Source organism: Salarias fasciatus, chromosome 13 (genome assembly GCF_902148845.1).
Source record: "Salarias fasciatus chromosome 13, fSalaFa1.1, whole genome shotgun sequence".
NCBI classification, from domain to species: Eukaryota; Metazoa; Chordata; class Actinopteri; order Blenniiformes; family Blenniidae; genus Salarias; species Salarias fasciatus.
This window is the reverse complement of record NC_043757.1, coordinates 29,122,082-29,127,613: the sequence shown is the minus strand read 5'-3', so window position 1 is coordinate 29,127,613 and position 5,532 is coordinate 29,122,082. Positions and strand designations below refer to the sequence as shown.

General features: G+C 46.7%; 1 long non-coding RNA gene across 1 annotated transcript; it reads left to right on the top strand.

The window, feature by feature from the left end:
• The first annotated feature begins 217 nt into the window (after positions 1-217).
• Positions 218-2,437, top strand: LOC115399694 (uncharacterized). Its single transcript, XR_003932710.1, has 3 exons — positions 218-567; positions 1,894-1,972; positions 2,358-2,437. It is a non-coding gene; the product is annotated as an uncharacterized LOC115399694 (long non-coding RNA).
• Positions 2,438-5,532: the final 3,095 nt, after the last annotated feature.

Below are 5,532 nucleotides of genomic sequence, written 5' to 3'. Positions count from 1 at the left end.
TGGACAGTCCTCTGTCCTCCTGCTGCTGGTCAGTCCTCTGTCCTCCTGCTGCTGGACAGTCCTCTGTCATCCTGCTGCTGGTCAGTCCTCTGTCCTCCTGCTGCTGGACAGTCCTCTGTCCTCCTGCTGCTGGTCAGTCCTCTGTCCTCCTGCTGCTGGACAGTCCTCTGTTCTCCTGCTGCTGGTCAGTCCTCTGTCCTCCTGCTGCTGCACCGTAAAAAACCCAATTACCAAAACATTGACTCAATTAGAAGATTGCTAAGGCAAGTTGAAATAGACCATTGGCTCAAGTGTTGTTATTGGGAAAGCCAGTTAATAAATGTTTGTACAATTATTCATAAAAAATATTGAGTCAGGTGATAAATTGTTGTTGGGTGAACGCCAACAATGGCTGATATTGACTCAACTAACATACAGTAATTGAGTGAATGGATTGGACAAGTTTTGCATTTGTTGACTGAACAAATGTGGGCGGCGTCATTTGCGGTAATGAACTTCGAGCAAAGGAAGTACGGCAAAGCCACAAAGTTTGTCGACACGGCCTCACGGAGGGACGAGGAGTGACAGGTAAGCAACACTGTGCGTTTGCTTATTAACATTGTCAATCTCTGAAACCAGAGTCAAAAGAAATTTGTTTTTCTGTGGAATCTGCTCTTGGGGGACTGTAACATTTTTTGCTTGCTAGCTAGCCAGTTAGCTTGGGTAGCCGGGCAGCTAACTTACATATTACCCCTCTAATTCATAAGGTCAATGTTTAGCCAGCTAACAGCATTAGCCGTCTAACAGCGCCCGAGGCCCCACGAGCAGCACGTCCGCACGTTAGCCAAACCCGCGGGGCAGGGTTTAGCTAAAGCTAGCTCCGGTCCCGCGAGCGGCACGTCCGCCCGTAAGCCCGCTAGCTGACGCTTGCTCCGGTCCCGCGAGCGGCACGTCCGCCTGCTAGCTGACGCCTAGCTCCTGTCCCGCGAGCGGCACGTTCGCCCGTTAGCCGGCTAGCTGACACTCGCCCCGGCGTGGGCATAGCAGCGCCTCTGTGCGACAGCGGTTGGCGGACGAACGCCGTCAGCTCGTTGGCCAGCTCGCTCTAGCATAGATTTATAATATGGTTTTGCCTGGTAAACAGCCTAGCAAGCAAACCATCAGTCGGGAAGCAAACGTCTCGGCGGGAAAGCTAGCTTTGAAGGCTTTAATAAGGTCAGCTTTTCTAGCATTTGTATTTATATCAATACTTGCTCTGGAAGTAGCTGTAATCCTGTCATTCTCAAACCACTGGGTTCCCTTAACTCTGACAAAGTACAAATTGAACTAAATGGACCTCAGTCCCATTAAAGTTGTTTGAATATATAACGGTATAATGGACGATGTTTTAGCCAATGAATGGCGTGATGCGAGCGTCAACTATTGGTCCTCTGACATGTCAATCACGCTGAAGAAATGCTTGCGTCACGCCGTCAAGCGCGCTCGTCGGAGCAGCAGAGCAGGTAGGACGGTCTGGCGCATGCGCGTTTTTCAATAAGCGAGTAACAGACGTTTGGCTTCGACTTTATCGAGAAAATCCTCCATTATACCTTTAAGGAAAACACTTTTTCCTAACTTGTAAGGGTCATTTCACAGTCTCCTAAAGCAGTGGCTCCCAAACCTTTTTGCCTGTGACCCAAAGGGGAATTATGACATTTGCCAGGACCCAAACTAGTGAAAACAACAGATCTACAAGCCCACAACACATCATGAAATAAATTGGCTGTGCCGTTCTTTGGCTTCCATCTTAACTTTTTATTTTGGCATCTCTCTACTCAGGGCAGTTTCTTCTGCTTGACACAGTTTCTTCTCATTGACTTGCACTACCCTGTAAATATCTGTCGCATATCTATAGTTATGTATCTTCTCCCTCAGACGAAAGGAGGTCGTTGCTGAAGATGTGCATGTCTCCACAATCAGCCAGAGATGGCCAGCCCTATTCCTGTTGGGTCAGGTAAGTTTGTGTATGTTTTACTTTGTTCCTTCCACATAAAATGTCACAACTGAGACAACCATATGCACTGGAGAGGGGTGGAACTAACTGTAGGTGGGAAGAGAAATCAGATGTAATGATTTTGTCAAGAGGAAGTTAGACTAATATTTCTAGAAACACAGAATAAACACAAAAACAACACCAGGGCCATGTTTCTTATACCCTAACAATAAATAAAGGGTCTGATGCCTCAAAGGTGGAATGGCCCTTTAAGCCTGGTATTGAAGATGGTCACTCTGATCTGTCCTGAGCAAGTGACGTGATGCTACATCTGTGGTTTTTGCTATGATCTGTCTACAGGTTGTACATTCACAAGTTGTCTCTTCATTATCTAATTGTTTTGCAGGTACATGCAGAATTCAGAAGAGTAACAGGAAAAGAATTGATGGAAACGTTCTTCCCCTCCTTGGATGAGCACACCAGAGCGCACCGCACCGTAGCTCACCACCCCACTCAAGTGACACTAAGGAGTCTGTTGGAGTACCTAGACGAGCAGGTAAGATGGAAAATAACGGACAAATGTGTCTTCATCACTTAAACCCTACTGGGTGTCCGGAGTCCCTCACGATTGAAAATAGTGTTTTCTGTTATTGTGGGTAAAGCTTCTGCTGAGAATAGCTGATCGACAAGCTCACAATGTCACATAGTGAGCTTGTCAGTCTGCTATTTTCAGTAGAAGCCGTTTTCAGTACACTGTACATACAGTAGATGTATGTATGCAGTTACAATGAATCAGCCTTTAGATTCTAGATGTGAAATGAGCTGCCTGCCCACTCCATTCCCACACTATGTCTGAAAGAGTCGACATTGTAAAAAATTGTACAGTGACAGCATTACATTGTTGTTTTTTGTTTTAATTTAGAACTGTTTACTTTGTTTTCATGTTTAAGCACTTTGAGTTTACACGTCTTGTATGAAATATGCTGTATAATGTACATGTATGAACAATATGCATGTGACTTGACTTGTCCTGTGTATCCAGACCACAGAGATCGTTAAACATCGGAGGGTGGTGGCTGTCAAAGGGCTGCAGTATTACCTGGGGGAGAAAACCAAGCTCTTCAAGACCTGCCAGGTAAATCAGCATTTCAAGGAGAACATCCATCTGTCCATCAATATCATTTGGATATTGTTTTTAATTTCCTTTTTATTAATGTGCTCCATCTATAGCCAGATGGTGTGTACGAAGCCTCCAGCCCCGTGCCAATGGGTATCCTGGAGATTGTGGGGCCTCCGGGAGGCCTGGAAGCTGCGCCATTGCTACCTCCTTACGAGCCTTGAACCCCAGACTTTCCTTTACAGCTTATACTGTCAGCTATTGGTGTTGCTCTGTTTTGCACTCTTTTCAAATGTTGTGTAATTTTTTGAATTTGAATTTAAATGTTTTGTTTTGTACACAGAAAAATAAACATTTAAAGTAAATTTGTCTTTATTAGTCTTTAATTAGGCTATATTTTATGTTGAGTATATATCATTTAAATATTAATTCATGCAGTCATTATTATGTTATTCACTCAATTATTACTTTATAGTTGTAATGACTAATAAGTCCTAGTTGAGTGAGCACATGATGTGGAATATGACATGGTGTCAACTCATTTGTTTCAATTGGCTCAGTTAATAAGCCAACAGTCATTCGTTCTGTCAACGATTATTAAGCAACTGGCTGAATTAATAGCCAACGAAGAGTTTTTCGTTCAGTCAATGTTTTTAAATAGTAACTGAGTCAACTCAAAACATTTCGTGAAACGCTTCACCCTATGAATAATCAATTCAACCAATTTTTTTTTTAATACAGTGTGGACAGTCCTCTGTCCTCCTGCTGCTGGTCAGTCCTCTGTCCTCCTGCTGCTGGACAGTCCTCGGTCCTCCTGCTGCTGGTCAGTCCTCTGCCCTCCTGCTGCTGGTCAGTCCTCTGTCCTCCTGCTGCTGCTGGACAGTCCTCTGTCCTCCTGCTGCTGGTCAGTCCTCTGTCCTCCTGCTGCTGCTGGACAGTCCTCTGTCCTCCTGCTGCTGGTCAGTCCTCTGTCCTCCTGCTGCTGCTGGTCAGTCCTCTGTCCTCCTGCTGCTGGACTTGTCTGCTGCCTTTGACACCGTGAACCATCAGATCCTCCTCTCCTCACTCTCTGACCTCGGCCTCTCAGGTTCCGTCCTGTTGTGGTCCAGGTCCACCTCACAGGCAGATCTTTCAGAGTTTCATGGCGAGGGGAGGAGTCCAGGTCACATGGCCTATCAACAGGGGTCCCTCTGGGGTCGGTGCTTGGCCCCTTACTCTTCTCTCTGTACACCACCTCACTTGGTGCAGTGATTCGCTCCCATGGCTTCTCCTACCACTGTATGCTGACGACACTCAGCTCTTCCTCTCTTTTCCACCTGACGACACCACAGTCTCAGCTGATCAGCAGGTCTGGCTGATATCTCCACCTGGATGAAGGAACGCCACCTTCAGCTAAATCTGTCCAAGACTGAACTCATGGTCTGTCCAGCTTGTCCATCTGTCCAGCCTCAGATCAGTGTCCAACTTCACTCCAGCCTACTTGTGCCACTAACTCAGCCAGAAACCTGGGTGTCATGATTGATGACCTGCTGACCTTTAAGGTTCACGTGGCCTCAGTTTCTCGGTCTTGTCGTTATGCCCTCTACAACACCAGGAAGATCAGACCCTTCCTGACCCAACAGGCCCCCCAGCTTCTGGTTCAGGCTCTCGTGGTGTCACGCATTGACTACTGCAACTCTCTTCTGGCGGGTCTCCCTGCAGGTCCAGTCAAACCTCTACAGAGGATCCAGAATGCAGCAGGTCTGGTCTTCAACCAGCCACAGAGCTCATGTCACTCCTCTGTTCATCTCCCTTCACTGGCTTCCAGTTGCAGCCAGAATCAAATTCAAATCTCTCCTCCTGGCTTACAAAACGCTTACAAGAACGGCTCCGGCCGACCTGGACTCCCTGATCCAGGTCTACTCTCCTTCACGCCCTCTTCGCTCTGCATGTGAGAGACGTCTGGAGCTTCCAGTCCAGCTCGGCTCTGAACCTCCAGCCAGACTCTTCTCCTCTGTTGTTCCCAGATGTTGGAACGAACTTCCTAACTCGGTGCGTTCCGCCGAGTCTCTTTCTACTTTCAAGAGACAATTGAAGACTCAATTGTTCAGAGAACACCTAGGGTCTTAATCCAACCCCATGTTCGGGGAAGAATAGATCAGGTGTTCTAAAACCCAGCACTTATGGACCACTGACTAAGTTGACACAAAAAAAAAAAGAAAAAAAAAAAGGGGGGGTAGTGGCTCCTCTTCTGCAACTTGATGGCAGCTCCCTTGACCAATCGCACTTGAGGCAATTGAAGCATTTACTAATGGCTTCTTTCTTATGTCTGTATTCTTGCTTGTGCTGCACGTCGCTTTGGACAAAAGTGTCTGCTGAATGAAATTGTAGAATTGTAGAAAGTCGGACCTGTTCCCGGTGCATGTTGGACTCCAGCAGGGCTGCCCTTCGTCACCGGTTCTGTTCAGAATCTTTATGGACAGAG